The sequence below is a fragment of the Talpa europaea genome, assembly GCF_964194135.1.
Source record: "Talpa europaea genome assembly, chromosome: 4".
NCBI lineage: Eukaryota > Metazoa > Chordata > Mammalia > Eulipotyphla > Talpidae > Talpa > Talpa europaea.
Window position 1 is genome coordinate 110274301 of NC_140070.1, and position 12058 is coordinate 110286358.

Consider the following 12058-nt stretch of genomic DNA (forward strand, 5'->3'; position numbering starts at 1 on the left):
CTCACTAAGTTGATTTTTTAAAAGATTTGTCTATTTATGCATACAAGAACTGGGGTACAGGCCAGAGGTGTGGGGGGTATGTGAGAGGATTCACCAGAGACAGAATGGAGAACAGAACAGGCAGATTGACTGAAATACACTGCTGAGGGGAGCAGTAGGCTAGTCAGGAGAGGTCTGCCACCATGTGGGTAGCTCCCTGGGCGGGGATCGAACTCATGCTGCAGAGACTGTGGACAGCTTCATAGGTTGTGTCTTAACCCCTGTGCCAGCAGAGAGGCCCCACTAAGGTGTTCTGTATTATTACTTCTACAGATTCATCTCTTACATTTAAAGAAATGTCATGCATGTGCGCCTCCTTCAAATATGAGACATATTTAATTAGAAAAGATGATATAAAGTTTGGTGGACTCTCAGAGTAGGGTCTGTCTATGTTGGTCACTCTGCCCCTTTCCTTTAGGAGGGTCTAAGCCTGGAATGCTAACTCATTCCTACCACAGAAGTTGAGGGTTATTTTCCTTACATTTTCCTACCACTGCAATAGGTCTTTTGTGGAACCAAGCTTAGCCAAGGTTTAGCCATTTTGTATATCTTCCACCTTGATATGTTAGTCCTTGTACAGTCGCATTCTGGAGATAGTTTCAACAGTCACAACCCTCACTCCCTTGGTGACGAAAAAGCAGACCACCCCAGCCGCCCATGAGGGCAGTCCTATCCATAAATGGGACAGCATCTCTAACCATCCAATCAGTTTGAAACTGTAACTGCACGCACTAAAATGCCTTTGTAGTAGCCAATGAGTAATTGTCAGCTTGTTTCAAAATTCGCACCTGCTTGTGACCCTATTTAAGGCCTCTGCTTCCTCTGTTCGGTGCTCTCGATATCTGTCACTGCGTTGGTAGGTGCCATGAACCCGGACTCGAGTCTGTAATAAACTCCCTTTTGTGTTTGCATCGGCTGACTTGGATTCTTGGAGGCTATGCTTGCTGAGTCTGCTGATCTTGGGCACAACACTTTCTATGTTTGAGGGAAGCAGGGTCTGTTGCCTTTCCCCAAGGGTGTATGGCTATTGTTCCAGAGGGAAGAAAGGGCAGAGGATCCTAGCCATTTCCCGCCTGTACACAGCACTGCTGCACTCTCCTTCAATGGCGGCTTCTGGAGTCCCTTGCCTTGCCCTTAGTGTTTCTCATGAGCATCTGCTGAGCTCCAAAGAGAACAGCCTACAAATGGGTGATAACCTCCACTATGTCTATGGCTCCTGGTAGTTTTATAGTCTCACACTAGCCCACGCTGGGTTTTCAGCAATTTACTGAAAACTATCTTAATTCTTCTTCCCAGCTCTTAGGATACTGCATGTCTGCCCCAGGTAAGCAAGTGCTTACCTCCCACCTGACTAGATTCACTAAACTTTAGACAGGCTTCCTACTGACTGGAGGTCCCCAAATGCCCATTTTTTAGAGCATTTTCTTTAGAAAACTTTTAACTATAAACTGGTTCTGCCCCCTTTGAGATGTAAATCATTTTAAAAGCTGTTTGCTAGCTTTATAACCCAGGAATGTCTTGTTCCTGGAAAGAGTGCTCCTTTTGAAATGTAATCCAAAAGAATGATCCTGCCTCTATCTCCCTGTCTTTGTGGGAGGATAGGAGCAACTTCAGTGAATGTTTTGTTCCACTTTGCAAAATGACTTCATGGCATATGAGTTTATTTTTTTTTTCCCTTTAGATAAAGTCAGTCAGCAAAAACAGGCAGCCTATGATTTTCTCTTAACAATTTTTAGTACTTTTCCACTATCTTACTCTAGCACTCTAACTCCCTCTCACCCTTTGCTTCTGGAGAGCTGAATTGTGACGAAATCTGATATCTTTTTCATATTGCAAATAGACTTCATTAAATGAAGTCTAATTAACTTTGTCCAGTTCAATGTTTGCACTGATATGCCCCTTCTTTCAGAATCCTGCCTTTCCTTAGATTTTAGGGTAGTTGACTGCCATGCATTGCAGCTTTCTGATAAAACCAAGAAAAGTTATTATGTGGCAGATGTCCCTGATTCTTTGGTATTTTTATTGTGAAAGCAAAGTTCCCCCCACCAACTTTCTAAACCTTAAGCAGACACCAGAAGAATTTTGTATTTGTATCACATCCTTTTATATTTCTGATTGAATATATGCTTTTACAATGGAGATAGTGTATTAGAATGATCAAACATATAATATTTATGAACAATAAATATGTTCATATTGGGGATGCATTTTCAATGACTAACAAAGAAGCAAAATCAAAGTGCCAGAATCAATGAAAAATATATTAGAAAAGATTTAATAAGCCACACTGAGAAATTTATCCAAGTTTATACTTATTATCTCATAAAGACATTGTACAAAAACAATTGAAAACCTGGGGAAGACATATGAAATGATTCCTTCTACACATTGTATGAGAGGAAGCACAAAATGGTGTAACTGTTAGAGAAGAAAAGTTTGAGTTTCAGAACTGATCTGAGTTTCTGCCTTAATGCACTTACTAGAACACAATACGGCAAAGGAATTCAAGAACAGCACATGGATCTGAGATGAGAAAGGAGATTAAAAGTCAGGAAGGATGAAAATAGGTGCAGATACAAAACTAATGCCACTTAGCCATGGTGTCTCATAATTTCCATCTCTGTGTGCACTGCATGTGCATAAAGATTTATTTTAGCATTCTCTAGTTTGGGTTTTTTTCTTTTTCTTTTTAGCTATAGAAAGGCAGCATTTCTCAAACTATTATTTTACAGAGTACCTTTTTGAGATTTTTGTTGGCTTTGGGTGGGGAGAATAGTGTTTCATGAATTATAAAGTACTAAGACCGAAACCAAAAGTTCCTTATTAGAAGACAACTAGGGTAATTCACTGGCCAGAAATTGAGGACTATGATAAGGAAAGTTGCTGTGAAAGCAAACCAACCAAAAAAAAAAAAAAACAAGAGAACAGCTAAGTGAAGCATGCCATGTAGGAAATAAAATAGTCAAGGAGAGTCTAGTAGTGACCCAAAGGTGTAAAAGTCATAATCCTTTGTTCTCAACCATGTACTTCTTTCCTTTTCAAGAAAAAGTAGTTCAGCAACAACATGAATAAATCTCAAAATAATTACGCTGAGTGAAAGGATCCTAAAAAAAAAAAAAAAGAGTATATGCTGTACGATTCAATTAATATCAAACTCTGGAATGTGCAAACCAATCTGTAGTGACAGAAAACAAATCAGTGGGTTGGGTGTAAAGGGGAGGGCTGAGTTACAAATGATGAGGGAATGTTGGAGAGTGATGGATATGTTCATTTTCTTGATTATGGGGATTTTTCACATGTGGTGATGTCAAAACTCATTAAATTGTACTCTTTAAATACATACATGCTGTTGTATATCAATTATACCTTGGTAAAGCTAATTAAAAATAAAAAATAAGAGACTGAAAGAAATTAGGCCCCAAAATTAAATCCAATTATGAAAACAAGTAAAGGAAAATAACAAAACTATAAAAAAATAGAAGAAATGGAAGAACAAAAAAATGGAATAATTTTCAAAAATGAACCAGAGCTAATATTTAAAACTCTGATGCAATCAGAAATAGAAAAAGACCTCAAGCTATACATTGAAGAGGTTCACAAGGTACTTGAAATAATTAACCCAGAATAATTTTGTTTATGTTGACAATATAAACATTGTCAATAATATTTATACTTCAAACACAATGAGATCTTCAAAGCTGCCAGTAAAATAAATTACAAACCAACATAAAAATGGAAGACAACAGTAGAACAGAATCATTTAAAATATTTTAACTGCTCTATTTGTAATGCAAATAGATACATCGAACAATTTATGAACTTTGACATATGTATACACTGACAAAGCCATTATCACAATCAAGGTAATGAATTTAACACACTGCCCTTAGTAGTGTCCTCTGACTTTGTATTGCTCCTTCAAATCCTGCCACCACAGAATTAGCAAGCAACCATTGATTTTTCTGCAATTATATGTGCATTTTATGTAAATAGAATGGTATATGTTCCCTCTTTTTTGTTTGACTTCATGATTAAGCATAATTGTTTTGAGATTCATTCATTATCTTTCCTATATCAATGCTTCATTCCTTGTGGTTGCTGAGTTGTACACATTATTTACACAAATTGTTTGTCTATCATCTTTTAAAGGATGGTTATCTCCCCTTTTTGACTATTATAAATGAAGCTGTGCGTGCAAATCTTTTTATTGACATTTGATTTATTTATTTGGGTAGATAACTATGAGGGGTATAGCAGTAACAAATGACAGGTGTATGTTTAACTTTTCAAGAAACTGCTGAACTGTTTTCCAGAAATATTTTATGGCATCCTTTCCAACACTTAGTACAGTCAGTCTTTAACCTTTCCCGCATTCTTTTATCTTTTTTGCCAATTTAAAAATATATCAGGCGATAAACTAATTTTTGAAGGGAAACAATTCTATGCTTTTTTTTTAATGAAAAGTTTTATTTTTTACATTCACCTACAGTTGTAAACCATAATACAGAGTGGTTCTTTATGTTTGCTATAATATTTGTTTTTTCTTTTCTCTGAGACTTTATTTTTAAATTTCCTTCATACTTTTCATAATTTCTCATTAAAGTATTTTCATAATAACTACTTAAAAACCTTTTGGTGATTGTATCACTTCTGTCATTTTAGTGTTGGTATATATTGGCTGTCTTTTTTCCAAGCAGTGTGAATCTTTTTCTTTCTAAGTATCATTAGCACTTTTCAATTAAAATCTGATTAGCTTGAGTTGGCCTCTTTGATACCACTGTCTGCAGAGAAGATGGGAGGGCTCTTCCGCCTTTTACTGCTGCTTTGGAGTAGAAATCCAGACTCCCAAGCCAACCTGTAAGCACAGGAGAGCCTTTTCATACTGCTACATGCCAGACAAAGTTTAAGACTACTCACTAGGCCTTCACTGACACCTCCCTGGTTGGAAAGTATAGAAGTGAGTATTATCATCCTCCATGACCACCACTCACGCCACAGAGTAGACAGGGGCCTCCTTAATGCAGTGAAGAAAGTCCTACATGCCCACCAAATCTCCTCCTATACTTTAGTGGAGAAGGCAAGCTGTGCTTTGCTGGAGGGTAAGGTCAAACATCTGGCACCTCTTGTAGTCTCTACAACATTTAGGGTGGGGTAGGCCCCTTTATTGCCCAGTACACATGCCATGAATCTGGGTGCACTTTTAATGTTAGACAATGCAGTTATTATCTCTAGAAGTTCAATTGAGATTTTAAAAATATCCTTATTGTCAGTACTGAACATCGTAATCTTCTCATTGGCTTCTTAAACATGGAAATACAATTACGGCAACTCTTATTGTCTTTGTCTTCTAATTGCATTATTCATGGCAGTTTGGGGTTAGTTTTGATTGCTTTTCTCCTCACTAAGGGAAGCATTTTCCTGTTTCTTTTCATGCCAGAAAATCTTCTATTGGATTCCAGATATTATAACTTGTGTATTTTTTTGTGTGCTATATATTTTCATATTCTTATAAACGTTCATGAGTTTGTTCTGGATTATTCTTAAGCTTTTGGAAAATGTTTGCTCTTTTAAGGTCTTGCTTTTTTATACTTTATTAGGTGATATCACTGGATCATTTATTCTAAGTTAATTACCCCTTTTGTGAGGCAAAATCCTTTTGATGACTTTATCCCCATGAATATCTAGCATTTATGTTCTGTCTAAGAGAAAGAGGCAATATTTCTTATCCTTACTATCCTTAGCAACTGTTTGTTCTAATAGGTTTGGTTATTTTTCCCTTTCTTGGACAATTTCCTCATACATTTGTGCTGATTGGAAATCAGGGGGGAATGCTTTGTAGATCTTCAGAGTTCTTTCTCTGTGCAACTAATTTCCTGCCAGTATTTTACTGTACAGAATGAATATCCTGGAAGGAAAATGATGTTGCATAAGAAAATATAAGTAAATTATTTAATACTATTTTGAAAATATTCTGAGTGCAAAATTATTTTTAACTCGGAAATTTAAAAAATGTAGTGTAATTAGCAAAGTATGTGTTAAACCTTTGCATGTCCATATTACCTAAATTTAACTACAGATTCAATGCAATCCCATTTAAAATTTCAATGTCATCTTTTACAGAAAGAGGAAAAAAAAACTAATTTGACAGTTTGTATAGAACCACAGAAGACCATGAATGCTGCAATGAATCTTAAGAAGAACAAAGCTGGAGGAATTTCAAATATAATTCCTGATATCAAATTTTACTTTAAAGCTACAGTAATCAAAACATTATGGTACTAGCATAAAGACAGACATATATATGGTGGCTAATATTAGGGTGAGGCTGGAGGTGTGGAGGTGAAAGAATTCAAAAGAGACAAAGTAGAGAAAAGAAAAAGTGGATTTATTGAATATACTGCTGAGAGGAGCAGCAGGCAAGAGAGAAATGGTCCTTTGCGTCTAAGAAAGATTTAGAGCTTTCCTTTTTAATTTTTATTTGTGGGCATTCCGTGACTAGAGGAATAAGTCTCTGGTAGTTGCTATCTGCTGGGATATCAGATTATGGTAGACCTTCTGAGAGGGACTAATGATACCAAGCCCCAAGAACAGGAGACACTTAGACACAGGACAGTGATTTTAAACTATAGGAACAGAAGAAACAAAATAGCTCCCAGAAAAATAGAAGTGCTTTGCTGAAATGTTGCTGAGCTAGCCACCACCTAGAGTAAGATCCTGTTATGGGACAATTAGAGAACAGAAAAACAACCACCTTGAAACTTCCTGACTACACTTAGTGCCTAATTGATAGTCTGGCATATTGGGCAACAGGAAGTCTGACAGTATATAGTCATAGACAGGGATGGAGTAAAAGGGAATCCTCCCTTCGACCTCCTCTTGCTGTCAGGAGTTCTTGCTTCAATAAACCCAAACTTGCTTGCTATCACATTAGGTGTGGCAGCTGTTATTCCTCAACCAGCATATACACCCAGACCCACGAGCTTGCATTCTCCGAACATGTCCACACAGAAGGTGTCCTGCTGGATTCTCTTTGCCCTGTTTCTGCATTTTCCAGAATTCTTGATAGCTCCCTTTTGGTCATGTGCACCTGTAGCCAAGGTCCCATGGCAACTCTATCAGTTTCCAGTTACTTAACTATTTCGTATCTACCAGCTGAGCAAAGTGCAGAAACTAAATTTTAACTCTACTAAATGGTACCCCGACTGTACTGACATAGAGACATAGATAGAGAGATGGATAGTCTCTACATTCTCTCCCTTTATAGATAGACACACACACACACACACACATATACACACATACATATGTACATATATTCATTTATATGTACTTTGATTTTTCTCCTTTTGTCCCAGATTTCTGGGACCTGTTTCTTATACTTCCCCACCAGAAGGTATATTATAGACTTATGGCAAGTTTTTGGGTTTCAGTGGCCTTCCTCTGGGCTAATCCTGTTTGGCTGGACATTTACTCACAGTGTTAGGGGGAAAAGGATGTCCTAAAGCTAATTCTATACAGGCTTTGTGGACTTCACTCCCACTCCAGACCAAAGCCAAAAGACACTGGGAACTACAAATCCTACCACCACCGAAGGGAAGGTTGCTGGAACCTGAGGGTGGGGTTAAGCAGCCAGGTTTGGTATAAAACCAGACATGTGGGCTTTGGGGGATTCCCCTTTTTGGCTCTCCGCCAGCTCGCAGCAAATGGCCAGCTCTGAAAGTGCCTTTGGGTTTCCAGGTTGGTAGAAAAAGTGCCTTTGGGTTTCTGAAAGGTTCGGCGCGGTAAAGAAGAGCCAGGCCAAGTTTCCTTGGGGGGAGAAGGGAAAGTTTATTGCTCCCGGGCGGACCTCACAGACCCAAGGCGGGGGTCAGTGGAGTCACGCACGTTGTCAGGGGAAGCAGGGTTTTATAGGGTGAGGAGAGGTCAGGTGGGCTCGTTCAGCAGGAAAAGTTTGTAGGGCGTGAAAAGGTTTGTGGGGCAGGTAGGAGTTCTTTGTCTGAGAAGAGACTCATGGGAGAAGGGGGGAGCCGCACCGCCTGAATCCTCCAGGCAGGTATCCGCATTCCTGCCCCCCAGGTGGGCTTCCTGGTTGGCTCCTGCATTCTGGCCCCCTGCATGGACCTTTCAGTTTCCAGGTCGGTGGATTGGGTAGGACGCATTAAAGACTTTATTTCCCTATTTTCTCCCTGAGTTGTACATTTCCTCAATTCCCTTTCCCTTGTAAATAAACCTTTTATTAACCTTTTGTGTGTGCCTGTAGTGGAGTATTAATAAGTCCCTTTTAAGCGCAGGTGAGGACCCACAGCCAGGCAACCCGTTTTATATCAGGGCTGCTCCGTAACAACAGGGGGTGGGTAACTTGGGGTGTTTTATTGGAAAACTATTATCCTTCTCTCTGTATGCACAATTATTCTATTAACATTTTTTTTTACACTATGAGTATGCTTTGTCTTTGTGCACATGGATGGCTGGATCATTATACAGTGTGCAAGGCTGAGGTTACAGGGTGCCCCTTGGTCATGCACTAACACATCTACCACATGATCCAGCAATTCCATGACTTGAAAACCCAGAGAAATCAAAATCCATACCTGTACAAAATCTTGAACATTCAATGAAGGAAAAAAGTAGAAATAACACCAATGTTCTTAAACACATGGACATATCTGAAGATAGTTAATCATATAATAAGATAATTCTCAGAGACAAAAATGAAATGTACTGTGAGGACATGTAAGAAGAAAATCAATCACAAAACCTTTATACTGTGTGAAAAGCAGCCACACCAAAAGGGGTCTCTGTTGTTTAATTCCATTTCCTTGAAATTTTTGACCAGATAAACTATTGTACAGTGGCAAAAAAAAGAAAAAGAAAAAGTATAAGAGATTGTCTATAAAGGACTCAAGGAAACATTCTGGGTGATGTAAATGTTCTATATGTTGATTGGGGTGATGTTTAGATGAGGAAATAAATTTAGAAAGCTTCTCACCAGGCATTTCAAATTGGGAATTTATTATAGAAAAACTAAGCCACACTAAATTGATTGAAATTCCTAACACCTTTCTCAATTATACTATGGGTAATTAGGAGGGGACATATATACATTGCATCCTCCCTCCCTGGTAAAACTAGCAATATCCATGCAGCTGGCGTTAGAAGGCAATCTCATTTTTTTAAAATGCATCTCTCCCAAGGGCCATTTAAAAGATTGGATTCACATGCTCAGACTGTGAGAACGCTATATGAAGAAAAAAAAAAAAACCCTCATCTAAGGAGATGTCATTTCATATCTTTGAATCACATTCAGTGCTAAACACCAATGTCACTTAAATTAAAAAAAAAAAAAATCCTTTAAAAAAAAAGAGTAGGTCCTGAACTTATATGAGTCAGTAAAAACCACAGAAAACTATTAGACAAAGCTGGGAAACACTTTGACAATGACCTGATCTTTTATCGCAAAGATGCTCAAGGGTCGTCCACAAACATTTTATGTTTTATTGAGATATATTATTGTTGGAAGGTGGACTACAGAAAGCATTTTGAGTGCCAATTATGTTTTAAATGTTGTTGAGCTACAAAGATGAATTAATAAAACTGTATCATAGGAATTTTAAATATTAAGGGAAAAACAGGCCTGCACAAAAGTAATTCTAAGGCAAGAGCTTTCTTCTAAAGACTCGGTAATAAAGAAATATTCCAGGAAGTAGCACATTTACAATGCAGACAAAACTTTAACAGCCACCCTGAAAAGGCACACTTGGCAGACAAATTAACATGTTAAAAAGACACCATCAATCTAAGCTTTTTTTAAAACCATAACATAAAGAGCATTCTCTGTGTTAGCATTTGCAAATGTATCCTTCCAGCAAAACTCAAATAGCACATAGAATTAGCTGAAGCATTCAGTTCAAAATTAGTACTGAAATGTAGTCTTAGAAACTCAAATAACCACCCTTTCCCAAGCCATGAAAGAGTAATTTAGCTCCACCTAAGGGGCAATATGTTTCATAAAACCCCTATCTTTTTTTCTTCTATGATATAATTCAAAAAGTCTTAATGGGTTTTGCCTTAAATTCTCTTAAAGTTTGTAGCAAAATAACCCAGAAATACCATATCTTCAATTAAACATACTGTGTTGCTCTAGGGGATTAGGCTTGAATACAGTGTTTACCAAGATTGCAAAGCCTAAAAGCTGCTACTACTGTATTAACCAGCTAATCTGAGCTCTAAGTGGAGACATTAAGATGGGAATATAGATCTCTTTTATAATGGAAATAACGCTTTACCTGATAAGTTTCATTTCTTCCTGAATTGTAGGTTCAAAATATCTTAACCCACCCTCCATTTATCATATTCCAAATGTAGCCCAAGCCTGTGAAGGGGCAATTCAATCATCAATTTCTGAACGCCATTCTTGATGTCCCCAGAATAAGTGGAAATAGGCTTTTGAATATTTTTAACACTTCCTATTCCTCAAATTTTAAATATATCATTACTTTCCACACATTACTGGGGATTTTTTCCCAAACTCTAAATTGTGATTTACTGAATGAGACTTTCTTCTTTGTAGTGCTTTAGGGCTGAATGTATTTTCAATACTGTTCTAAGGATTATTTTAAAGTATGCTTTACTTAAAATTTTTTTTGAAAGGATGACCTTACCTCAAGATCATGATAAAGTATAATAAATAAATAATAAAAATTCATAATAACATATTTGTAACTCTCTCCTCTAGATTTATTTGATAAATAACCATGTCTATGTTTCTATTGTTGCATGGCATATTGCTATCAATTTTGTGGCTTATAAAACCTATTGTCAGGCCTCCTGGGTGGTGCAGCGGTTGAACGCTGGGCTGCTAAGCTGCCTGCAGCCACTGCAGCACTGATTAGATCCCTGGCCACCAGCGAGGGTCCCTCATGGCATGCAGACCTCTCCTGCCACCTGCTGCTCCCCTCAGCAGTGTACTTCATCAGTCTGCCTGTTCTGTTCCCCGCTCTGGCTATGGTGAATTCTCTCATCCTCCTGCACTTCTGACTGTACCTGGTGCTTGTATAAATAAGTAAATCAATCTTAAAAAAAAAAATAAAACCTATTGTCTTCCACTTTTCTATAGGCCCAAAATCTAGCCCTGACTTGCTGAGTCCTCTGCTCACTGTCTCGTGGACTAAATAATTTGCTGCTTGGGCTCCATTTCATATTCATCTGGAGGGTCAAATAGGAAAGAATTTGCTTCTACACTCATTTAAATTGTTGATAGAATTCATTTCCCTGCAGCTGTCTGCTGAGATCCCTAATATTTTGTTGACTGGAGGATAGAAGCCACTTTCAGTTCCCAAGAGGCTGCCAAAATGTTCCCTAACAAGCTGGTCTCTTCTGCAGCAGTTTGTAACATTATTAGCTACTCCTTCAAGGCCTGTAAAATAATCTTTTACCTGGTTGCTAAGACAGCATCTCATATAGCCAAACACAATCACAGGAGTGACATCCCTAACTTTTGTCACACATTATGTAAAACAAGTAAGAAGCAAGAAGCTGAAATAAGTTGTTGTAGTCTTAGAAACTCAAATAACCACCCTTTCGCAAGCCATGGAAGAGCAATTCAATTCCACCTATGGGGCATTATGTTTCATAATACCCCTACCTTTTTTTCCTATGACATACACACACACTCACACACACAAATACATATATATGTAACATGTACATATATATGTAACATGAATTCCATCTGTATATATGGGAGAAACCAGCATAACTGAGTAACTTGCCCACATACTTAGAAGTCATTTTAAACAGCTTAACTAAGACAATGGAGGTTGGTGAATAAACAGAAAATTCAATCAGGAAGTTTACCAGGGAAGGTACAGCAAGTAAATATGTGCAGATTAAGTTCTGCCTTCTTAGTGAAAAGAGACAAGGATGTTAGATCTTCCTGATTAGTGAAATGATTAAACATATTTTAAACCTGCAACTATTCCTGTAGTAGAAGACAGACATCAAAGAAAACTTATTCCCC